The sequence below is a fragment of the Castor canadensis genome, chromosome 10, assembly GCF_047511655.1.
Source record: "Castor canadensis chromosome 10, mCasCan1.hap1v2, whole genome shotgun sequence".
Lineage (NCBI taxonomy): Eukaryota > Metazoa > Chordata > Mammalia > Rodentia > Castoridae > Castor > Castor canadensis.
In genome coordinates, this window is record NC_133395.1 from 89,024,341 (window position 1) to 89,048,088 (window position 23,748).

The window sequence follows — 23,748 nt, forward strand, 5'->3', positions numbered from 1 at the left end:
CTCTGTCGCTCAACCCAAGACAGGGCAGCCTGCGCGCGACCTCTACGTGGGATCCCGCCTCCCACGGCAGAGCCTGCGGTCACAGGGACAGAGGGCGCAGGCCGCCAGAGCTCCGGATGCCAGCGGCAGCTCCCCGTCCCGCTCAAAGGGAGGGAGGGCCGCCGCTGGCGCCCAGTCGCCTGTGCCACCCTCCGGGTCTCAAAGCACTCCTCAGTCAGCTCAAGGACCGGGGCCACCTGGCCTTCGGGGTCACATGGGCTTGGGCACGACGGAAGGGACCGCTTGCCCCCGTGGAACAGACATTCTCCCCGTGGACAACCTCAGGTGCCGGGACCCTCTGCTCCGCCTTGGAAAACCCACCTTCTGCAATGTATGCCCAACGCAATCAGGCCGAGCAGATTGACCCCCTCGGCCCGGCCCCAGTGTGTGATGGGGCTCTGTGCGTGAGGGCTTGCTCTTCCCCACCTACACCAGGCACGGCATCTAACACACACACACACACACACACACACACACACACCACGCAGAGACACCCAGACCACGCACGCACGCACGGGGACGCACCCTCCTCTCCCCCACCCCACACACGAGCAGCCGAAGGACAAGAGGGTATGGCTGGGGCCTGAGCGGGAACAAGCGAAGCCTTGGTTTGCGGCCCCTCGGCCAACTGCATCAGGATTTTTGTCTGGGCTCGGAGGCCAGAGGATCTCTGCCATTTGCTAGCAGGGCCAGGGATGGCAGGAGGGTGGGTACGGGGCTCAGCCAGGGCCAGTTCTGCTGGCACGATCCTGTAGCACGTGGCCGCGTAGCACGGGGCCGGGTCTGAAGGAGGCCAAGCAGGGGCACAAGACCCAGCAGCGGCACAGGGAAGAGGCCCAGGGCACCCAGGAGCAGACGAGACCCGGGAGTCGTGCGTGCTTGGCGTGGCCGCGGGCCCCGTGACGCACGAGGACTCGAGTGCTCAGCCCCGTGTAGTGGCCGCGAAGGCCTGCCTGGGAGAAACGCCCCGGGAGGCCGGCAGGAACCCGGGATCGGAAGGGATGTGGAGGGGCCCCGGGTCGGAGGAGATGGCTTTGGCTGTGTTTGGTTTTGTTTCTTCTTCCCAAGATCCCGGGTGTGAAAGGGGCCAGAGGTGAAGTCCTGGGCTGGAAAGCCTCACGATTCAGCCCCGCAGCCCCAGGCCCTGAGTGTGGAGGAGGGCGGAGCGGGTCGGCGAAGGGCGCGGCTGCCGTTTTCCTGATGGGCTGGAGGGGCAGTGGCGCTTTCCGGACGAAGAGGACCAGAAGGGTCCCCGAGACCTCCGCTGGGAGCCACGCACCCACCCAAGGATACGGCTCCAGGAGGCGACGGAGGAGGGCGGCTGCTTGCCCTGGCCCGAGCTGTGCGTCCCCCGCCTTGGCCACAGCAGTGGACATTCCCAGAAGAACAAGCGCCCGAGAGCACTGAGAAATTTTCCCCCGAGAAAACTTGACCCTCGTCCTGGCAGCAGGACACCTCGGGAAGAAAGCCACCAAGCGGCCAACTGGGCGAGACCGGCTGCCCGAGCAGGCGCGCGGGGCCTCTGGCCGCTGGCCCCGGGCTGCCAGCCCCCACCCGGACTCCCAGCCGTGCCAGGAGAGCAGCGTGGAGACGCACGCCGGGGCCCTCGGCAGGCTCTTGGGGCTCCCGGAGGCGGCGGCTAGCGTCTACGGCCATACCACCCTGAACGCGCCCGATCTCGTCTGATCTCGGAAGCTAAGCAGGGTCGGGCCTGGTTAGTACTTGGATGGGGGACCGCCTGGGAATACCGGGTGCTGTAGGCTTTTCCTCCTCCCTCCCTCGCTGCTCCTTTTGTCTTCGGGGACTTCACCACCACCCCCCCCCCACCACCACCACCCCCAGCACCACCACCACCACCACCACCACAACGACCCACAGTGACCACGACCCCGACCCCGTCCGGGCCACCCGCCAGACCCACGCACACCGAATCCTCACAGCTACGTCCCCGAATCCTCTCCCCTCCCCACACTCTCCTGGGGCGCGCGCCCGCGACACGGGTCACCAGCGAGGTTGGTCCCAGGCCACGTTGGGGACCGCTCCCCAACTGCCCTCCAGGCGGGCGGGGAGGGACGTGCGGAAGCCATGAGAAAGTGGGTCCTGCACCCCAGCGGGCCCCACAGCGGGACGCGCCACACCTGGGCTCGCCACAAGGTGGTGCACTGGGTCCAGGGCAAGACGCCAGGGGACAGAGAAGCAGGGAGCCTCAGTCGGGTGCTGCTCCACTTCGCGCTCCGTCGCTCAACCCAAGACAGGGCAGCCAGCACGCGACCTCTACGTGGGATCCCGCCTCCCACGGCAGAGCCTGCGGTCACAGGGACAGAGGGCGCAGGCCGCCAGAGCTCCTAATGCCAGCGGCAGCTCCCAGTCCCGCTCAAAGGGAGGGAGGGCCGCCACTGGCGCCCAGTCGCCTGTGCCACCCTCCGGGTCTCAAAGCACTCCTCAGTCAGCTCAAGGACCGGGGCCACCTGGCCTTCGGGGTCACATGGGCTTGGGCACGACGGAAGGGACCGCTTGCCCCCGTGGAACAGACATTCTCCCCGTGGACAACCTCAGGTGCCGGGACCCTCTGCTCCGCCTTGGAAAACCCACCTTCTGCAATGTATGCCCAACGCAATCAGGCCGAGCAGATTGACCCCCTCGGCCCGGCCCCAGTGTGTGATGGGGCTCTGTGCGTGAGGGCTTGCTCTTCCCCACCTACACCAGGCACGGCATCTAACACACACACACACACACACACACACCACGCAGAGACACCCAGACCACGCACGCACGCACGGGGACGCACCCTCCTCTCCCCCACCCCACACACGAGCAGCCGAAGGACAAGAGGGTATGGCTGGGGCCTGAGCGGGAACAAGCGAAGCCTTGGTTTGCGGCCCCTCGGCCAACTGCATCAGGATTTTTGTCTGGGCTCGGAGGCCAGAGGATCTCTGCCATTTGCTAGCAGGGCAAGGGATGGCAGGAGGGTGGGTACGGGGCTCAGCCAGGGCCAGTTCTGCTGGCACGATCCTGTAGCACGTGGCCGCGTAGCACGGGGTCGGGTCTGAAGGAGGCCAAGCAGGGGCACAAGACCCAGCAGCGGCACAGGGAAGAGGCCCAGGGCACCCAGGAGCAGACGAGACCCGGGAGTCGTGCGTGCTTGGCGTGGCCGCGGGCCCCGTGACGCCCGAGGACTCGAGTGCTCAGCCCCGTGTAGTGGCCGCGAAGGCCTGCCTGGGAGAAACGCCCCGGGAGGCCGGCAGGAACCCGGGATCGGAAGGGATGTGGAGGGGCCCCGGGTCGGAGGAGATGGCTTTGGCTGTGTTTGGTTTTGTTTCTTCTTCCCAAGATCCCGGGTGTGAAAGGGGCCAGAGGTGAAGTCCTGGGCTGGAAAGCCTCACGATTCAGCCCCGCAGCCCCAGGCCCTGAGTGTGGAGGAGGGCGGAGCGGGTCGGCGAAGGGCGCGGCTGCCGTTTTCCTGATGGGCTGAAGGGGCAGTGGCGCTTTCCGGACGAAGATGACCGGAAGGGTCCCCGAGACCTCCGCTGGGAGCCACGCACCCACCCAAGGATACGGCTCCAGGAGGCGACGGAGGAGGGCGGCTGCTTGCCCTGGCCTGAGCTGTGCGTCCCCCGCCTTGGCCACAGCAGTGGACATTCCCAGAAGAACAAGCGCCCGAGAGCACTGAGAAATTTTCCCCCGAGAAAACTTGACCCTCGTCCTGGCAGCAGGACACCTCGGGAAGAAAGCCACCAGCGGCCACCTGGGCGAGACTGGCTGCCCGAGCAGGCGCGCGGGGCCTCTGGCCGCTGGCCCCGGGCTGCCAGCCCCCACCCGGACTCCCAGCCATGCCAGGAGAGCAGCGTGGAGATGCACACCGGGGCCCTCGGCAGGCTCTTGGGGCTCCCGGAGGCGGCGGCTAGCGTCTACGGCCATACCACCCTGAACGCGCCCGATCTCGTCTGATCTCGGAAGCTAAGCAGGGTCGGGCCTGGTTAGTACTTGTCTGGGAGACCGCCTGGGAATACCGGGTGCTGTAGGCTTTTGCTCTTCCCTCCCTCGCTGCTCCTTTTGTCTTCGGGGACTTCGCCACCACCCCCCCCCACCACCACCACCCCCAGCACCACCACCACCACCACCACAACGACCCACCGTGACCACGACCCCGACCCCGTCTGGCCACCCGCCAGACCCACGCACACCGAATCCTCACAGCTACGTCCCCGAATCCTCTCCCCTCCCCACACTCTCCTGGGGCGTGCGCCCGCGACACGGGTCACCAGCGAGGTTGGTCCCAGGCCACGTTGGGGACCGCTCCCCAACTGCCCTCCAGGCGGGCGGGGAGGGACGTGCGGAAGCCATGAGAAAGTGGGTCCTGCACCACAGCGGGCGACACAGCGGGACGCGCCACACCTGGGCTCGCCACAAGGTGGTGCACTGGGTCCAGGGCAAGACGCCAGGGGACAGAGAAGCAGGGAGCCTCAGTCGGGTGCTGCTCCACGTCGCGCTCCGTCGCTCAACCCAAGACAGGGCAGCCAGCGCGCGACCTCTACGTGGGATCCCGCCTCCCACGGCAGAGCCTGCGGTCACAGGGACAGAGGGCGCAGGCCGCCAGAGCTCCGGATGCCAGCGGCAGCTCCCCGTCCCGCTCAAAGGGAGGGAGGGCCGCCGCTGGCGCCCAGTCGCCTGTGCCACCCTCCGGGTCTCAAAGCACTCCTCAGTCAGCTCAAGGACCGGGGCCACCTGGCCTTCGGGGTCACATGGGCTTGGGCACGACGGAAGCGACCGCTTGCCCCCGTGGAACAGACATTCTCCCCGTGGACAACCTCAGGTGCCGGGACCCTCTGCTCCGCCTTGGAAAACCCACCTTCTGCAATGTATGCCCAACGCAATCAGGCCGAGCAGATTGACCCCCTCGGCCCGGCCCCAGTGTGTGATGGGGCTCTGTGCGTGAGGGCTTGCTCTTCCCCACCTACACCAGGCACGGCATCTAACACACACACACACACACACACACACACACACACACCACGCAGAGACACCCAGACCACGCACGCACGCACGGGGACGCACCCTCCTCTCCCCCACCCCACACACGAGCAGCCGAAGGACAAGAGGTTATGGCTGGGGCCTGAGCGGGAACAAGCGAAGCCTTGGTTTGCGGCCCCTCGGCCAACTGCATCAGGATTTTTGTCTGGGCTCGGAGGCCAGAGGATCTCTGCCATTTGCTAGCAGGGCCAGGGATGGCAGGAGGGTGGGTACGGGGCTCAGCCAGGGCCAGTTCTGCTGGCACGATCCTGTAGCACGTGGCCGCGTAGCACGGGGCCGGGTCTGAAGGAGGCCAAGCAGGGGCACAAGACCCAGCAGCGGCACAGGGAAGAGGCCCAGGGCACCCAGGAGCAGACGAGACCCGGGAGTCGTGCGTGCTTGGCGTGGCCGCGGGCCCCGTGACGCCCGAGGACTCGAGTGCTCAGCCCCGTGTAGTGGCCGCGAAGGCCTGCCTGGGAGAAACGCCCCGGGAGGCCGGCAGGAACCCGGGATCGGAAGGGATGTGGAGGGGCCCCGGGTCGGAGGAGATGGCTTTGGCTGTGTTTGGTTTTGTTTCTTCTTCCAAGATCCCGGGTGTGAAAGGGGCCAGAGGTGAAGTCCTGGGCTGGAAAGCCTCACGATTCAGCCCCGCAGCCCCAGGCCCTGAGTGTGCAGGAGGGCGGAGCGGGTCGGCGAAGGGCGCGGCTGCCGTTTTCCTGATGGGCTGGAGGGGCAGTGGCGCTTTCCGGACGAAGAGGACCGGAAGGGTCCCCGAGACCTCCGCTGGGAGCCACGCACCCACCCAAGGATACGGCTCCAGGAGGCGACGGAGGAGGGCGGCTGCTTGCCCTGGCCCGAGCTGTGCGTCCCCCGCCTTGGCCACAGCAGTGGACATTCCCAGAAGAACAAGCGCCCGAGAGCACTGAGAAATTTTCCCCCGAGAAAACTTGACCCTCGTCCTGGCAGCAGGACACCTCGGGAAGAAAGCCACCCAGCGGCCACCTGGGTGAGACCGGCTGCCCGAGCAGGCGCACGGGGCCTCTGGCCGCTGGCCCCGGGCTTCCAGCCCCCACCCGGACTCCCAGCCGTGCCAGAAGAGCAGCGTGGAGACGCACGCCGGGGCCCTCGGCAGGCTCTTGGGGCTCCCGGAGGCGGCGGCTAGCGTCTACGGCCATACCACCCTGAACGCGCCCGATCTCGTCTGATCTCAGAAGCTAAGCAGGGTCGGGCCTGGTTAGTACTTAGATGCGAGACCGCCTGGGAATACCGGGTGCTGTAGGCTTTTGCTCCTCCCTCCCTCGCTGCTCCTTTTGTCTTCGGGGACTTCGCCACCACCCCCCCCCCACCACCACCACCCCCAGCACCACCACCACCACCACCACCACAACGACCCACCGTGACCACGACCCCGACCCCGTCCGGGCCACCCGCCAGACCCACGCACACCGAATCCTCACAGCTTCGTCCCCGAATCCTCTCCCCTCTCCACACTCTCCTGGGGCGCACGCCCGCGACACGGGTCACCAGCGAGGTTGGTCCCAGGCCACGTTGGGGACCGCTCCCCAACTGCCCTCCAGGCGGGCGGGGAGGGACGTGCGGAAGCCATGAGAAAGTGGGTCCTGCACCCCAGCGGGCCCCACAGCGGGACGCGCCACACCTGGGCTCGCCACAAGGTGGTGCACTGGGTCCAGGGCAAGACGCCAGGGGACAGGGAAGCAGGGAGCCTCAGTCGGGTGCTGCTCCACGTCACGCTCGGTCGCTCAACCCAAGACAGGGCAGCCAGCGCGCGACCTCTACGTGGGATCCCGCCTCCCACGGCAGAGCCTGCGGTCACAGGGACAGAGGGCGCAGGCCGCCAGAGCTCCGGATGCCAGCGGCAGCTCCCCGTCCCGCTCAAAGGGAGGTAGGGCCGCCGCTGGCACCCAGTCGCCTGTGCCACCCTCCGGGTCTCAAAGCACTCCTCAGTCAGCTCAAGGACCGGGGCCACCTGGCCTTTGGGGTCACATGGCCTTGGGCACGACGGAAGGGACCGCTTGCCCCCGTGGAACAGACTTTCTCCCCGTGGACAACCTCAGGTGCCGGGACCCTCTGCTCCGCCTTGGAAAACCCACCTTCTGCAATGTATGCCCAACGCAATCAGGCCGAGCAGATTGACCCCCTCGGCCCGGCCCCAGTGTGTGATGGGGCTCTGTGCGTGAGGGCTTGCTCTTCCCCACCTACACCAGGCCGGCATCTAACACACACACACACACACACACACAGCACGCAGAGACACCCAGACCACGCACGCAGGCACGGGGACGCACCCTCCTCTCCCCCACCCCACACACGAGCAGCTGAAGGACAAGAGGGTATGGCTGGGGCCTGAGCGGGAACAAGCGAAGCCTTGGTTTGCGGCCCCTCGGCCAACTGCATCAGGATTTTTGTCTGGGTTCGGAGGCCAGAGGATCTCTGCCATTTGCTAGCAGGGCCAGGGATGGCAGGAGGGTGGGTACGGGGCTCAGCCAGGGCCAGTTCTGCTGGCACGATCCTGTAGCACGTGGCCGCGTAGCACGGGGCCGGGTCTGAAGGAGGCCAAGCAGGGGCACAAGACCCAGCAGCGGCACAGGGAAGAGGCCCAGGGCACCCAGGAGCAGACGAGACCCGGGAGTCGTGCGTGCTTGGCGTGGCCGCGGGCCCCGTGACGCCCGAGGACTCGAGTGCTCAGCCCCGTGTAGTGGCCGCGAAGGCCTGCCTGGGAGAAACGCCCCGGGAGGCCGGCAGGAACCCGGGATCGGAAGGGATGTGGAGGGGCCCCGGGTCGGAGGAGATGGCTTTGGCTGTGTTTGGTTTTGTTTCTTCTTCCAAGATCCCGGGTGTGAAAGGGGCCAGAGGTGAAGTCCTGGGCTGGAAAGCCTCACGATTCAGCCCCGCAGCCCCAGGCCCTGAGTGTGGAGGAGGGCGGAGCGGGTCGGCGAAGGGCGCGGCTGCCGTTTTCCTGATGGGCTGGAGGGGCAGTGGCGCTTTCCGGACGAAGAGGACCGGAAGGGTCCCCGAGACCTCCGCTGGGAGCCACGCACCCACCCAAGGATACGGCTCCAGGAGGCGACGGAGGAGGGCGGCTGCTTGCCCTGGCCCGAGCTGTGCGTCCCCCGCCTTGGCCACAGCAGTGGACATTCCCAGAAGAACAAGCGCCCGAGAGCACTGAGAAATTTTCCCCCGAGAAAACTTGACCCTCGTCCTGGCAGCAGGACACCTCGGGAAGAAAGCCACCCAGCGGCCACCTGGGTGAGACCGGCTGCCCGAGCAGGCGCACGGGGCCTCTGGCCGCTGGCCCCGGGCTTCCAGCCCCCACCCGGACTCCCAGCCGTGCCAGAAGAGCAGCGTGGAGACGCACGCCGGGGCCCTCGGCAGGCTCTTGGGGCTCCCGGAGGCGGCGGCTAGCGTCTACGGCCATACCACCCTGAACGCGCCCGATCTCGTCTGATCTCAGAAGCTAAGCAGGGTCGGGCCTGGTTAGTACTTAGATGCGAGACCGCCTGGGAATACCGGGTGCTGTAGGCTTTTGCTCCTCCCTCCCTCGCTGCTCCTTTTGTCTTCGGGGACTTCGCCACCACCCCCCCCCCACCACCACCACCCCCAGCACCACCACCACCACCACCACCACAACGACCCACCGTGACCACGACCCCGACCCCGTCCGGGCCACCCGCCAGACCCACGCACACCGAATCCTCACAGCTTCGTCCCCGAATCCTCTCCCCTCTCCACACTCTCCTGGGGCGCACGCCCGCGACACGGGTCACCAGCGAGGTTGGTCCCAGGCCACGTTGGGGACCGCTCCCCAACTGCCCTCCAGGCGGGCGGGGAGGGACGTGCGGAAGCCATGAGAAAGTGGGTCCTGCACCCCAGCGGGCCCCACAGCGGGACGCGCCACACCTGGGCTCGCCACAAGGTGGTGCACTGGGTCCAGGGCAAGACGCCAGGGGACAGGGAAGCAGGGAGCCTCAGTCGGGTGCTGCTCCACGTCACGCTCGGTCGCTCAACCCAAGACAGGGCAGCCAGCGCGCGACCTCTACGTGGGATCCCGCCTCCCACGGCAGAGCCTGCGGTCACAGGGACAGAGGGCGCAGGCCGCCAGAGCTCCGGATGCCAGCGGCAGCTCCCCGTCCCGCTCAAAGGGAGGTAGGGCCGCCGCTGGCACCCAGTCGCCTGTGCCACCCTCCGGGTCTCAAAGCACTCCTCAGTCAGCTCAAGGACCGGGGCCACCTGGCCTTTGGGGTCACATGGCCTTGGGCACGACGGAAGGGACCGCTTGCCCCCGTGGAACAGACTTTCTCCCCGTGGACAACCTCAGGTGCCGGGACCCTCTGCTCCGCCTTGGAAAACCCACCTTCTGCAATGTATGCCCAACGCAATCAGGCCGAGCAGATTGACCCCCTCGGCCCGGCCCCAGTGTGTGATGGGGCTCTGTGCGTGAGGGCTTGCTCTTCCCCACCTACACCAGGCCGGCATCTAACACACACACACACACACACACACAGCACGCAGAGACACCCAGACCACGCACGCAGGCACGGGGACGCACCCTCCTCTCCCCCACCCCACACACGAGCAGCTGAAGGACAAGAGGGTATGGCTGGGGCCTGAGCGGGAACAAGCGAAGCCTTGGTTTGCGGCCCCTCGGCCAACTGCATCAGGATTTTTGTCTGGGTTCGGAGGCCAGAGGATCTCTGCCATTTGCTAGCAGGGCCAGGGATGGCAGGAGGGTGGGTACGGGGCTCAGCCAGGGCCAGTTCTGCTGGCACGATCCTGTAGCACGTGGCCGCGTAGCACGGGGCCGGGTCTGAAGGAGGCCAAGCAGGGGCACAAGACCCAGCAGCGGCACAGGGAAGAGGCCCAGGGCACCCAGGAGCAGACGAGACCTGGGAGTCGTGCGTGCTTGGCGTGGCCGCGGGCCCCGTGACGCCCGAGGACTCGAGTGCTCAGCCCCGTGTAGTGGCCGCGAAGGCCTGCCTGGGAGAAACGCCCCGGGAGGCCGGCAGGAACCCGGGATCGGAAGGGATGTGGAGGGGCCCCGGGTCGGAGGAGATGGCTTTGGCTGTGTTTGGTTTTGTTTCTTCTTCCCAAGATCCCGGGTGTGAAAGGGGCCAGAGGTGAAGTCCTGGGCTGGAAAGCCTCATGATTCAGCCCCGCAGCCCCAGGCCCTGAGTGTGGAGGAGGTCGGAGCGGGTCGGCGAAGGGCGTGGCTGCCGTTTTCCTGATGGGCTGGAGGGGCAGTGGCGCTTTCCGGACGAAGAGGACCGGAAGGGTCCCCAAGACCTCCGCTGGGAGCCACGCACCCACCCAAGGATACGGCTCCAGGAGGCGACGGAGGAGGGCGGCTGCTTGCCCTGGCCCGAGCTGTGCGTCCCCCGCCTTGGCCACAGCAGTGAACATTCCCAGAAGAACAAGCGCCCGAGAGCACTGAGAAATTTTCCCCCGAGAAAACTTGACCCTCGTCCTGGCAGCAGGACACCTCGGGAAGAAAGCCACCCAGCGGCCACCTGGGCGAGACCGGCTGCCCGAGCAGGCGCGCGGGGCCTCTGGCCGCTGGCCCCGGGCTGCCAGCCCCCACCCGGACTCCCAGCCGTGCCAGGAGAGCAGCGTGGAGACGCACGCCGGGGCCCTCGGCAGGCTCTTGGGGCTCCCGGAGGCGGCGGGTAGCGTCTACGGCCATACCACCCTGAACGCGCCCGATCTCGTCTGATCTCGGAAGCTAAGCAGGGTCGGGCCTGGTTAGTACTTGGATGGGAGACCGCCTGGGAATACCGGGTGCTGTAGGCTTTTGCTCCTCCCTCCCTCGCTGCTCCTTTTGTCTTTGGGGACTTCGCCACCACCCCCCCCCACCACCACCACCCCCAGCACCACCACCACCACCACCACAACGACCCACCGTGACCACGACCCCGACCCCGTCCGGGCCACCCGCCAGACCCACGCACACCGAATCCTCACAGCTACGTCCCCGAATCCTCTCCCCTCCCCACACTCTCCTGGGGCGTGCGCCCGCGACACGGGTCACCAGCGAGGTTGGTCCCAGGCCACGTTGGGGACCGCTCCCCAACTGCCCTCCAGGCGGGCGGGGAGGGACGTGCGGAAGCCATGAGAAAGTGGGTCCTGCACCCCAGCGGGCCCCACTGCGGGACGCGCCACACCTGGGCTCGCCACAAGGTGGTGCACTGGGTCCAGGGCAAGACGCCAGGGGACAGAGAAGCAGGGAGCCTCAGTCGGGTGCTGCTCCACGTCGCGCTCCGTCGCTCAACCCAAGACAGGGCAGCCAGCGCGCGACCTCTACGTGGGATCCCGCCTCCCACGGCAGAGCCTGCGGTCACAGGGACAGAGGGCGCAGGCCGCCAGAGCTCCGGATGCCAGCGGCAGCTCCCCGTCCCGCTCAAAGGGAGGGAGTGCCGCCGCTGGCGCCCAGTCGCCTGTGCCACCCTCCGGGTCTCAAAGCACTCCTCAGTCAGCTCAAGGACCGGGGCCACCTGGCCTTCGGGGTCACATGGGCCTGGGCACGACGGAAGGGACCGCTTGCCCCCGTGGAACAGACATTCTCCCCGTGGACAACCTCAGGTGCCGGGACCCTCTGCTCCGCCTTGGAAAACCCACCTTCTGCAATGTATGCCCAACGCAATCAGGCCGAGCAGTTTGACCCCCTCGGCCCGGCCCCAGTGTGTGATGGGGCTCTGTGCGTGAGGGCTTGCTCTTCCCCACCTACACCAGGCACGGCATCTAACACACACACACACACACACACACACACACACACACACCACGCAGAGACACCCAGACCACGCACGCACGCACGGGGACGCACCCTCCTCTCCCCCACCCCACACACTAGCAGCCGAAGGACAAGAGGGTATGGCTGGGGCCTGAGCGGGAACAAGAGAAGCCTTGGTTTGCGGCCCCTCGGCCAACTGCATCAGGATTTTTGTTTGGGCTCGGAGGCCAGAGGATCTCTGCCATTTGCTAGCAGGGCCAGGGATGGCAGGAGGGTGGCTACGGGGCTCAGCCAGGGCCAGTTCTGCTGGCACGATCCTGTAGCACGTGGCCGCGTAGCACGGGGCCGGGTCTGAAGGAGGCCAAGCAGGGGCACAAGACCCAGCAGCGGCACAGGGAAGAGGCCCAGGGCACCCAGGAGCAGACGAGACCCGGGAGTCGTGCGTGCTTGGCGTGGCCGCGGGCCCCGTGACGCCCGAGGACTCTAGTGCTCAGCCCCGTGTAGTGGCCGTGAAGGCCTGCCTGGGAGAAACGCCCCGGGAGGCCGGCAGGAACCCGGGATCGGAAGGGATGTGGAGGGGCCCCGGGTCGGAGGAGATGGCTTTGGCTGTGTTTGGTTTTGTTTCTTCTTCCCAAGATCCCGGGTGTGAAAGGGGCCAGAGGTGAAGTCCTGGGCTGGAAAGCCTCACGATTCAGCCCCGCAGCCCCAGGCCCTGAGTGTGGAGGAGGGCGGAGCGGGTCGGCGAAGGGCGCGGCTGCCGTTTTCCTGATGGGCTGGAGGGGCAGTGGCGCTTTCCGGACGAAGAGGACCGGAAGGGTCCCCGAGACCTCCGCTGGGAGCCACGCACCCACCCAAGGATACGGCTCCAGGAGGCGACGGAGGAGGGCGGCTGCTTGCCCTGGCCCGAGCTGTGCATCCCCCGCCTTGGCCACAGCAGTGAACATTCCCAGAAGAACAAGCGCCCGAGAGCACTGAGAAATTTTCCCCCGAGAAAACTTGACCCTCGTCCTGGCAGCAGGACACCTCGGGATGAAAGCCACCCAGCGGCCACCTGGGCGAGACCGGCTGCCCGAGCAGGAGCGCGGGGCCTCTGGCCGCTGGCCCCGGGCTGCCAGCCCCCACCCGGACTCCCAGCCGTGCCAGGAGAGCAGCGTGGAGACGCACGCCGGGGCCCTCGGCAGGCTCTTGGGGCTCCCGGAGGCGGCGGCTAGCGTCTACGGCCATACCACCCTGAACGCGCCCGATCTCGTCTGATCTCGGAAGCTAAGCAGGGTCGGGCCTGGTTAGTACTAGGATGGGAGACCGCCTGGGAATACCGGGTGCTGTAGGCTTTTGCTCCTCCCTCCCTCGCTGCTCCTTTTGTCTTCGGGGACTTCGCCACCACCCCCCACCACCACCACCACCCCCAGCACCACCACCACCACCACCACAACGACCCACCGTGACCACGACCCCGACCCCATCCGGGCCACCCGCCAGAACCACGCACACCGAATCCTCACAGCTATGTCCCAGAATCCTCTCCCCTCCCCACACTCTCCTGGGGCGCGCGCCCGCGACACGGGTCACCAGCGAGGTTGGTCCCAGGCCACGTTGGGGACCGCTCCCCAACTTCCCTCCAGGCGGGCGGGGAGGGACGTGCGGAAGCCATGAGAAAGTGGGTCCTGCACCCCAGCGGTCCCCACAGCGGGAAGCGCCACACCTGGGCTCGCCACAAGGTGGTGCACTGGGTCCAGGGCAAGACGCCAGGGGACCGAGAAGCAGGGAGCCTCAGTCGGGTGCTGCTCCACGTCGCGCTCCGTCGCTCAACCCAAGACAGGGCAGCCAGCGCGCGACCTCTACGTGGGATCCCGCCTCCCACGGCAGAGCCTGCGGTCACAGGGACAGAGGGCGCAGGCCGCCAGAGCTCCGGATGCCAGCGGCAGCTCCCCGTCCCGCTCAAAGGGAGGGAGGGCCGCCGCTGGCGCCCAGTCGCCTGTGCCACCCTCCGGGTCTCAAAGCACTCCTCAGTCAGCTCAAGGACCGGAGCCACCTGGCCTTCGGGGTCACATGTTCTTGGGCACGACGGAAGGGAACGCTTGCCCCCGTGGAACAGACATTCTCCCCGTGGACAACCTCAGGTGCCGGGACCCTCTGCTCCGCCTTGGAAAACCCACCTTCTGCAATGTATGCCCAACGCAATCAGGCCGAGCAGATTGACCCCCTCGGCCCGGCCCCAGTGTGTGATGGGGCTCTGTGCGTGAGGGCTTGCTCTTCCCCACCTACACCAGGCACGGCATCTAACACACACACACACACACACACACACACCACGCAGAGACACCCAGACCACGCACGCACGCACGGGGACGCACCCTCCTCTCCCCCACCCCACACACGAGCAGCCGAAGGACAAGAGGGTATGGCTGGGGCCTGAGCGGGAACAAGCGAAGCCTTGGTTTGCGGCCCCTCGGCCAACTGCATCAGGATTTTTGTCTGGGCTCGGAGGCCAGAGGATCTCTGCCATTTGCTAGCAGGGCCAGGGATGGCAGGAGGGTGGGTACGGGGCTCAGCCAGGTCCAGTTCTGCTGGCACGATCCTGTAGCACGTGGCCGCGTTGCACGGGGCCGGGTCTGAAGGAGGCCAAGCAGGGGCACAAGACCCAGCAGCGGCACAGGGAAGAGGCCCAGGGCACCCAGGAGCTGACGAGACCCAGGAGTCGTGCGTGCTTGGCGTGGCCGCGGGCCCCGTGACGCCCGAGGACTCGAGTGCTCAGCCCTGTGTAGTGGCTGCGAAGGCCTGCCTGGGAGAAACGCCCGGGGAGGCCGGCAGGAACCCGGGATCGGAAGGGATGTGGAGGGGCCCCGGGTCGGAGGAGATGGCTTTGGCTGTGTTTGGTTTTGTTTCTTCTTCCCAAGATCCCGGGTGTGAAAGGGGCCAGAGGTGAAGTCCTGGGCTGGAAAGCCTCACGATTCAGCCCCGCAGCCCCAGGCCCTGAGCGTGGAGGAGGGCGGAGCGGGTCGGCGAAGGGCGCGGCTGCCGTTTTCCTGATGGGCTGGAGGGGCAGTGGCGCTTTCCGGACGACGAGGACCGGAAGGGTCCCCGAGACCTCCGCTGGGTGCCACGCACCCACCCAAGGATACGGCTCCAGGAGGCGACGGAGGAGGGCGGCTGCTTGCCCTGGCCCGAGCTGTGCGTCCCCCGCCTTGGCCACAGCAGTGAACATTCCCAGAAGAACAAGCGCCCGAGAGCACTGAGAAATTTTCCCCCGAGAAAACTTGACCCTCGTCCTGGCAGCAGGACACCTCGGGAAGAAAGCCACCCAGCGGCCACCTGGGCGAGACCGGCTGCCCGAGCAGGCGCGCGGGGCCTCTGGCCGCAGGCCCCGGGCTGCCAGCCCCCACCCGGACTCCCAGCCGTGCCAGGAGAGCAGCGTGGAGACGCACGCCGGGGCCCTCGGCAGGCTCTTGGGGCTCCCGGACGCGGCGGCTAGCGTCTACGGCCATACCACCCTGAACGCGCCCGATCTCGTCTGATCTCGGAAGCTAAGCAGGGTCGGGCCTGGTTAGTACTTGGATGGCAGACCGCCTGGGAATACCGGGTGCTGTAGGCTTTTGCTCCTCCCTCCCTCGCTGCTCCTTTTGTCTTCGTGGACTTCGCCACCACCACCCCACCACCACCACCACCCCCAGCACCACCACCACCACCACCACCACAACGACCCACCGTGACCACGACCCCGACCCCGTCCGGGCCACCCGCCAGACCCACGCACACCGAATCCTCACAGCTACGTCCCCGAGTCCTCTCCCCTCCCCACACTCTCCTGGGGCGCGCGCCCGCGACACGGGTCACCAGCGAGGTTGGTCCCAGGCCACGTTGGGGACCGCTCCCCAACTGCCCTCCAGGCGGGCGGGGAGGGACGTGCGGAAGCCATGAGAAAGTGGGTCCTGCACCCCAGCGGGCCCCACAGCGGGACGCGCCACACCTGGGCTCGCCACAAGGTGGTGCACTGGGTCCAGGGCAAGACGCCAGGGGACAGAGAAGCAGGGAGCCTCAGTCGGGTGCTGCTCCACGTCGCGATCCGTCGCTCAACCCAAGACAGGGTAGACAGCGCGCGACCTCTACGTGGGATCCCGCCTCCCACGGCAGAGCCTGCGGTCACAGGGACAGAGGGCGCAGGCCGCCAGAGCTCCGGATGCCAGCGGCAGCTCCCCGTCCCGCTCAAAGGGAGGGAGGGCCGCCGCTGGCGCCCAGTCACCTGTGCCACCCTCCGGGTCTCAAAGCACTCCTCAGTCAGCTCAAGGACCGGGGCCACCTGGCCTTCGGGGTCACATCGGCTTGGGCACGACGGAAGGGACCGCTTGCCCCCGTGGAACAGACATTCTCCCCGTGGACAACCTCAGGTGCCGGGACCCTCTGCTCCGCCTTGGAAAACCCACCTTCTGCAATGTATGCCCAACGCAATCAGGCCGAGCAGATTGACCCCCTCGGCCCGGCCCCAGTGTGTGATGGGGCTCTGTGCGTGAGGGCTTGCTCTTCCCCACCTACACCAGGCACGGCATCTAACACACACACACACACACACACACACACACACACACACACCACGCAGAGACACCCAGACCACGCACGCACGCACGGGGACGCACCCTCCTCTCCCCCACCCCACACACGAGCAGCCGAAGGACAAGAGGGTATGGCTGGGGCCTGAGCGGGAACAAGAGAAGCCTTGGTTTGCGGCCCCTCGGCCAACTGCATCAGGATTTTTGTCTGGGCTCGGAGGCCAGAGGATCTCTGCCATTTGCTAGCAGGGCCAGGGATGGCAGGAGGGTGGGTACGGGGCTCAGCCAGGGCCAGTTCTGCTGGCACGATCCTGTAGCACGTGGCCGCGTAACACGGGGCCGGGTCTGACGGAGGCCAAGCAGGGGCACAAGACCCAGCAGCGGCACAGGGAAGAGGCCCAGGGCACCCAGGAGCAGACGAGACCCGGGAGTCGTGCGTGCTTGGCGTGGCCGCGGGCCCCGTGACGCCCGAGGACTCGAGTGCTCAGCCCCGTGTAGTGGCCGCGAAGGCCTGCCTGGGAGAAACGCCCCGGGAGGCCGGCAGGAACCCGGGATCGGAAGGGATGTGGAGGGGCCCCGGGTCGGAGGAGATGGCTTTGTCTGTGTTTGGTTTTGTTTCTTCTTCCCAAGATCCCGGGTGTGAAAGGGGCCAGAGGTGAAGTCCTGGGCTGGAAAGCCTCACGATTCAGCCCCGCAGCCCCAGGCCCTGAGTGTGGAGGAGGGCGGAGCGGGTCGGCGAAGGGCGCGGCTGCCGTTTTCCTGATGGGCTGGAGGGGCAGTGGCGCTTTCCAGACGAAGAGGACCGGAAGGGTCCCCGAGACCTCCGCTGGGAGCCACGCACCCACCCAAGGATATGGCTCCAGGAGGCGACGGAGGAGGGCGGCTGCTTGCCCTGGCCCGAGCTGTGCGTCCCCCGCCTTGGCCACAGCAGTGAACATTCCCAGAAGAACAAGCGCCCGAGAGCACTGAGAAATTTTCCCCAGAGAAAACTTGACCCTCGTCCTGGCAGCAGGACACCTCGGGAAGAAAGCCACCCAGCGGCCACCTGGGCGAGACCGGCTGCCCGAGCAGGCGCGTGGGGCCTCTGGCCGCTGGCCCCGGGCTGCCAGCCCCCACCCGGACTCCCAGCCGTGCCAGGAGAGCAGCGTGGAGACGCACGCCGGGGCCCTCGGCAGGCTCTTGGGGCTCCCGGAGGCGGCGGCTAGCGTCTACGGCCATACCACCCTGAACGCGCCCGATCTCGTCTGATCTCGGAAGCTAAGCAGGGTCGGGCCTGGTTAGTACTTGGATGGGAGACCGCCTGGGAATACCGGGTGCTGTAGGCTTTTGCTCCTCCCTCCCTCGCTGCTCCTTTTGTCTTCGGGGACTTCGCCACCACCCCCCCCCACCACCACCACCCCCAGCACCACCACCACCACCACCACAACGACCCACCGTGACCACGACCCCGACCCCGTCCGGGCCACCCGCCAGACCCACGCACACCGAATCCTCACAGCTACGTCCCCGAATCCTCTCCCCTCCCCACACTCTCCTGGGGCGCGCGCCCGCGACACGGGTCACCAGCGAGGTTGGTCCCAGGCCACGTTGGGGACCGCTCCCCAACTGCCCTCCAGGCGGGCGGGGAGGGACGTGCGGAAGCCATGAGAAAGTGGGTCCTGCACCCCAGCGGGCCCCACAGCGGGACGCGCCACACCTGGGCTCGCCACAAGGTGGTGCACTGGGTCCAGGGCAAGACGCCAGGCGACAGAGAAGCAGGGAGCCTCAGTCGGGTGCTGCTCCACGTCGCTCTCCGTCGCTCAACCCAAGACAGGGCAGCCAGCGCGCGACCTCTACGTGGGATCCCGCCTCCCATAGCAGAGCCTGCGGTCACAGGGACAGAGGGCGCAGGCCGCCAGAGCTCCGGATGCCAGCGGCAGCTCCCCGTCCCGCTCAAAGGGAGGGAGGGCCGCCGCTGGCGCCCAGTCGCCTGTGCCACCCTCCGGGTCTCAAAGCACTCCTCAGTCAGCTCAAGGACCGGGGCTACCTGGCCTTCGGGGTCACATGGGCTTGGGCACCACGGAAGGGACCGCTTGCCCCCGTGGAACAGACATTCTCCCCGTGGACAACCTCAGGTGCCGGGACCCTCTGCTCCGCCTTGGAAAACCCACCTTCTGCAATGTATGCCCAACGCAATCAGGCCGAGCAGATTGACCCCCTCGGCCCGGCCCCAGTGTGTGATGGGGCTCTGTGCGTGAGGGCTTGCTCTTAACCACCTACACCAGGCACGGCATCTAACACACACACACACACACACACACACACACACACACACACCACACAGAGACACCCAGACCAGGCACGCACGCACGGGGACGCACCCTCCTCTCCCCCACCCCACACACGAGCAGCCGAAGGACAAGAGGGTATGGCTGGGGCCTGAGCGGGAACAAGCGAAGCCTTGGTTTGCGGCCCCTCGGCCAACTGCATCAGGATTTTTGTCTGGGCTCGGAGGCCAGAGGATCTCTGCCATTTGCTAGCAGGGCCAGGGATGGCAGGAGGGTGGGTACGGGGCTCAGCCAGGGCCAGTTCTGCTGGCACGATCCTGTAGCACGTGGCCGTGTAGCACGGGGCCGGGTCTGAAGGAGGCCAAGCAGGGGCACAAGACCCAGCAGCGGCACAGGGAAGAGGCCCAGGGCACCCAGGAGCAGACGAGACCCGGGAGTCGTGCGTGCTTGGCGTGGCCGCGGGCCCCGTGACGCCCGAGGACTCGAGTGCTCAGCCCCGTGTAGTGGCCGCGAAGGCCTGCCTGGGAGAAACGCCCCGGGAGGCCGGCAGGAACCCGGGATCGGAAGGGATGTGGAGGGGCCCCGGGTCGGAGGAGATGGCTTTGGCTGTGTTTGGTTTTGTTTCTTCTTCCCAAGATCCCGGGTGTGAAAGGGGCCAGAGGTGAAGTCCTGGGCTGGAAAGCCTCACGATTCAGCCCCGCAGCCCCAGGCCCTGAGTGTGGAGGAGGGCGGAGCGGGTCGGCGAAGGGCGCGGCTGCCGTTTTCCTGATGGGCTGGAGGGGCAGTGGCGCTTTCCGGACGAAGAGGACCGGAAGGGTCCCCGAGACCTCCGCTGGGAGCCACGCACCCACCCCAGGATACGGCTCCAGGAGGCGACGGAGGAGGGCGGCTGCTTGCCCTGGCCCGAGCTGTGCGTCCCCCGCCTTGGCCACAGCAGTGAACATTCCTAGAAGAACAAGCGCCCGAGAGCACTGAGAAATTTTCCCCCGAGAAAACTTGACCCTCGTCCTGGCAGCAGGACACCTCGGGAAGAAAGCCACCCAGCGGCCACCTGGGTGAGACCGGCTGCCCGAGCAGGCACGCGGGACCTCTGGCCGCTGGCCCCGGGCTGCCAGCCCCCACCCGGACTCCCAGCCGTGCCAGGAGAGCAGCGTGGAGACGCACGCCGGGGCCCTCGGCAGGCTCTTGGGGCTCCCGGAGGCGGCGGCTAGCGTCTACGGCCATACCACCCTGAACGCGCCCGATCTCGTCTGATCTCGGAAGCTAAGCAGGGTCGGGCCTGGTTAGTACTAGGATGGGAGACCGCCTGGGAATACCGGGTGCTGTAGGCTTTTGCTCCTCCCTCCCTCGCTGCTCCTTTTGTCTTCGGGGACTTCGCGACCACCCCCCACCACCACCACCACCCCCAGCACCACCACCACCACCACCACAACGACCCACCGTGACCACGACCCCGACCCCGTCCGGGCCACCCGCCAGAACCACGCACACCGAATCCTCACAGCTATGTCCCAGAATCCTCTCCCCTCCCCACACTCTCCTGGGGCGCGTGCCCGCGACACGGGTCACCAGCGAGGTTGGTCCCAGGCCACGTTGGGGACCGCTCCCCAACTGCCCTCCAGGCGGGCGGGGAGGGACGTGCGGAAGCCATGAGAAAGTGGGTCCTGCACCCCAGTGGGCCCCACAGCGGGATGCGCCACACCTGGGCTCGCCACAAGGTGGTGCACTGGGTCCAGGGCAAGACGCCAGGGGACAAAGAAGCAGGGAGCCTCAGTCGGGTGCTGCTCCACGTCGCGCTCCGTCGCTCAACCCAAGACAGGGCAGCCAGCGCGCGACCTCTACGTGGGATCCCGCCTCCCACGGCAGAGCCTGCGGTCACAGGGACAGAGGGCGCAGGCCGCCAGAGCTCCGGATGCCAGCGGCAGCTCCCCGTCCCGCTCAAAGGGAGGGAGGGCCGCCGCTGGCGCCCAGTCGCCTGTGCCACCCTCCGGGTCTCAAAGCACTCCTCAGTCAGCTCAAGGACCGGAGCCACCTGGCCTTCGGGGTCACATGGGCTTGGGCACGACGGAAGGGAACGCTTGCACCCGTGGAACAGACATTCTCCCCGTGGACAACCTCAGGTTCCGGGACCCTCTGCTCCGCCTTGGAAAACCCACCTTCTGCAATGTATGCCCAACGCAATCAGGCCGAGCAGATTGACCCCCTCGGCCTGGCCCCAGTGTGTGATGGGGCTCTGTGCGTGAGGGCTTGCTCTTCCCCACCTACACCAGGCACGGCATCTAACACACACACACACACACACACACACACACACACACACACCACGCAGAGACACCCAGACCACGCACGCACGCACGGGGACGCACCCTCCTCTCCCCCACCCCACACACGAGCAGCCGAAGGACAAGAGGGTATGGCTGGGGCCTGAGCGGGAACAAGCGAAGCCTTGGTTTGCGGCCCCTCGGCCAACTGCATCAGGATTTTTGTCTGGGCTCGGAGGCCAGAGGATCTCTGCCATTTGCTAGCAGGGCCAGGGATGGCAGGAGGGTGGGTACGGGGCTCAGCCAGGGCCAGTTCTGCTGGCACGATCCTGTAGCCCGTGGCCGCGTAGCACGGGGCCGGGTCTGAAGGAGGCCAAGCAGGGGCACAAGACCCAGCAGCGGCACAGGGAAGAGGCCCAGGGCACCCAGGAGCAGACGAGACCCGGGAGTCGTGCGTGCTTGGCGTGGCCGCGGGCCCCGTGACGCCCGAGGACTCGAGTGCTCAGCCCCGTGTAGTGGCCGCGAAGGCCTGCCTGGGAGAAACGCCCCTGGAGGCCGGCAGGAACCCGGGATCGGAAGGGATGTGGAGGGGCCCCGGGTCGGAGGAGATGGCTTTGGCTGTGTTTGGTTTTGTTTCTTCTTCCCAAGATCCCGGGTGTGAAAGGGGCCAGAGGTGAAGTCCTGGGCTGGAAAGCCTCACGATTCAGCCCCGCAGCCCCAGGCCCTGAGTGTGGAGGAGGGCGGAGCGGGTCGGCGAAGGGCGCGGCTGCCGTTTTCCTGATGGGCTGGAGGGGCAGTGGCGCTTTCCGGACGAAGAGGACCGGAAGGGTCCCCGAGACCTCCGCTGGGAGCAACGCACCCACCCCAGGATACGGCTCCAGGAGGCGACGGAGGAGGGCGGCTGCTTGCCCTGGCCCGAGCTGTGCGTCCCCCGCCTTGGCCACAGCAGTGAACATTCCCAGAAGAACAAGCGCCCGAGAGCACTGAGAAATTTTCCCCCGAGAAAACTTGACCCTCGTCCTGGCAGCAGGACACCTCGGGAAGAAAGCCACCCAGCGGCCACCTGGGCGAGACCGGCTGCCCGAGCAGGCGCGCGGGACCTCTGGCCGCTGGCCCCGGGCCGCCAGCCCCCACCCGGACTCCCAGCCGTGCCAGGAGAGCAGCGTGGAGACGCACGCCGGGGCCCTCGGCAGGCTCTTGGGGCTCCCGGAGGCGGCGGCTAGCGTCTACGGCCATACCACCCTGAACGTGCCCGATCTCGTCTGATCTCGGAAGCTAAGCAGGGTCGGGCCTGGTTAGTACTTGGATGGGAGACCGCCTGGGAATACCGGGTGCTGTAGGCTTTTGCTCCTCCCTCCCTCGCTGCTCCTTTTGTCTTCGGGGTCTTCGCCACCACCCCCCACCACCACCACCACCCCCAGCACCACCACCACCACCACCACAACGACCCACCGTGACCACGACCCCGACCGCGTCCGGGCCACCCGCCAGACCCACGCACACCGAATCCTCACAGCTACGTCCCCGAATCCTCTCCCCTCCCCACACTCTCCTTGGGCGCGCGCCTGTGACACGGGTCACCAGCGAGGATGGTCCCAGGCCACGTTGGGGACCGCTCCCCAACTGCCCTCCAGGCGGGCGGGGAGGGACGTGCGGAAGCCATGAGAAAGTGGGTCCTGCACCCCAGCGGGCCCCACAGCGGGACGCGCCACACCTGGGCTCGCCACAAGGTGGTGCACTGGGTCCAGGGCAAGACGCCAGGGGACAGAGAAGCAGGGAGCCTCAGTCGGGTGCTGCTCCACGTCGCGCTCCGTCGCTCAACCCAAGACAGGGCAGCCAGCGCGCGACCTCTACGTGGGATCCCGCCTCCCACGGCAGAGCCTGCGGTCACAGGGACAGAGGGCGCAGGCCGCCAGAGCTCCGGATGCCAGCGGCAGCTCCCCGTCCCGCTCAAAGGGAGGGAGGGCCGCCGCTGGCGCCCAGTCGCCTGTGCCACCCTCCGGGTCTCAAAGCACTCCTCAGTCAGCTCAAGGACCGGGGCCACCTGGCCTTCGGGGTCACATGGGCTTGGGCACGATGGAAGGGAACGCTTGCCCCCGTGGAACAGACATTCTCCCCGTGGACAACCTCAGGTGCCGGGACCCTCTGCTCCGCCTTGGAAAACCCACCTTCTGCAATGTATGCCCAACGCAATCAGGCCGAGCAGATTGACCCCCTCGGCCCGGCCCCAGTGTGTGATGGGGCTCTGTGCGTGAGGGCTTGCTCTTCCCCACCTACACCAGGCACGGCATCTAACACACACACACACACACACACACACACCACGCAGAGACACCCAGACCACGCACGCACGCACGGGGACGCACCCTCCTCTCCCCCACCCCACACACGAGCAGCCGAAGGACAAGAGGGTATGGCTGGGGCCTGAGCGGGAACAAGCGAAGCCTTGGTTTGCGGCCCCTCGGCCAACTGCATCAGGATTTTTGTCTGGGCTCGGAGGCCAGAGGATCTCTGCCATTTGCTAGCAGGGCCAGGGATGGCAGGAGGGTGGGTACGGGGCTCAGCCAGGTCCAGTTCTGCTGGCACGATCCTGTAGCACGTGGCCGCGTTGCACGGGGCCGGGTCTGAAGGAGGCCAAGCAGGGGCACAAGACCCAGCAGCGGCACAGGGAAGAGGCCCAGGGCACCCAGGAGCTGACGAGACCCAGGAGTCGTGCGTGCTTGGCGTGGCCGCGGGCCCCGTGACGCCCGAGGACTCGAGTGCTCAGCCCTGTGTAGTGGCTGCGAAGGCCTGCCTGGGAGAAACGCCCGGGGAGGCCGGCAGGAACCCGGGATCGGAAGGGATGTGGAGGGGCCCCGGGTCGGAGGAGATGGCTTTGGCTG

At 67.2% G+C, this 23,748-nt stretch overlaps 10 non-coding genes across 10 annotated transcripts; all 10 read left to right on the forward strand.

Annotated features, from left to right (window-relative positions):
* Nucleotides 1-1,683: 1,683 nt before the first annotated feature.
* LOC141412406 (5S ribosomal RNA) lies at nucleotides 1,684-1,802 on the forward strand. Its single transcript, XR_012437246.1, has one exon. It is a non-coding gene; the product is annotated as a 5S ribosomal RNA (ribosomal RNA).
* A 2,143-nt stretch (nucleotides 1,803-3,945) lies between these two features.
* Nucleotides 3,946-4,064, forward strand: LOC141412731 (5S ribosomal RNA). The gene has a single exon (XR_012437573.1). It is a non-coding gene; the product is annotated as a 5S ribosomal RNA (ribosomal RNA).
* A 2,148-nt stretch (nucleotides 4,065-6,212) lies between these two features.
* LOC141413008 (5S ribosomal RNA) lies at nucleotides 6,213-6,331 on the forward strand. The gene has a single exon (XR_012437850.1). It is a non-coding gene; the product is annotated as a 5S ribosomal RNA (ribosomal RNA).
* Nucleotides 6,332-8,473: 2,142 nt separating this feature from the next.
* On the forward strand, nucleotides 8,474-8,592 carry LOC141413009 (5S ribosomal RNA). Its single transcript, XR_012437851.1, has one exon. It is a non-coding gene; the product is annotated as a 5S ribosomal RNA (ribosomal RNA).
* Nucleotides 8,593-10,735: 2,143 nt separating this feature from the next.
* LOC141412137 (5S ribosomal RNA) lies at nucleotides 10,736-10,854 on the forward strand. The gene has a single exon (XR_012436976.1). It is a non-coding gene; the product is annotated as a 5S ribosomal RNA (ribosomal RNA).
* A 2,152-nt stretch (nucleotides 10,855-13,006) lies between these two features.
* On the forward strand, nucleotides 13,007-13,125 carry LOC141413457 (5S ribosomal RNA). Its single transcript, XR_012438249.1, has one exon. It is a non-coding gene; the product is annotated as a 5S ribosomal RNA (ribosomal RNA).
* A 2,142-nt stretch (nucleotides 13,126-15,267) lies between these two features.
* On the forward strand, nucleotides 15,268-15,386 carry LOC141412677 (5S ribosomal RNA). Its single transcript, XR_012437519.1, has one exon. It is a non-coding gene; the product is annotated as a 5S ribosomal RNA (ribosomal RNA).
* A 2,158-nt stretch (nucleotides 15,387-17,544) lies between these two features.
* LOC141412138 (5S ribosomal RNA) lies at nucleotides 17,545-17,663 on the forward strand. Its single transcript, XR_012436977.1, has one exon. It is a non-coding gene; the product is annotated as a 5S ribosomal RNA (ribosomal RNA).
* Nucleotides 17,664-19,817: 2,154 nt separating this feature from the next.
* LOC141413468 (5S ribosomal RNA) lies at nucleotides 19,818-19,936 on the forward strand. Its single transcript, XR_012438260.1, has one exon. It is a non-coding gene; the product is annotated as a 5S ribosomal RNA (ribosomal RNA).
* A 2,154-nt stretch (nucleotides 19,937-22,090) lies between these two features.
* LOC141412536 (5S ribosomal RNA) lies at nucleotides 22,091-22,209 on the forward strand. The gene has a single exon (XR_012437378.1). It is a non-coding gene; the product is annotated as a 5S ribosomal RNA (ribosomal RNA).
* Nucleotides 22,210-23,748: the final 1,539 nt, after the last annotated feature.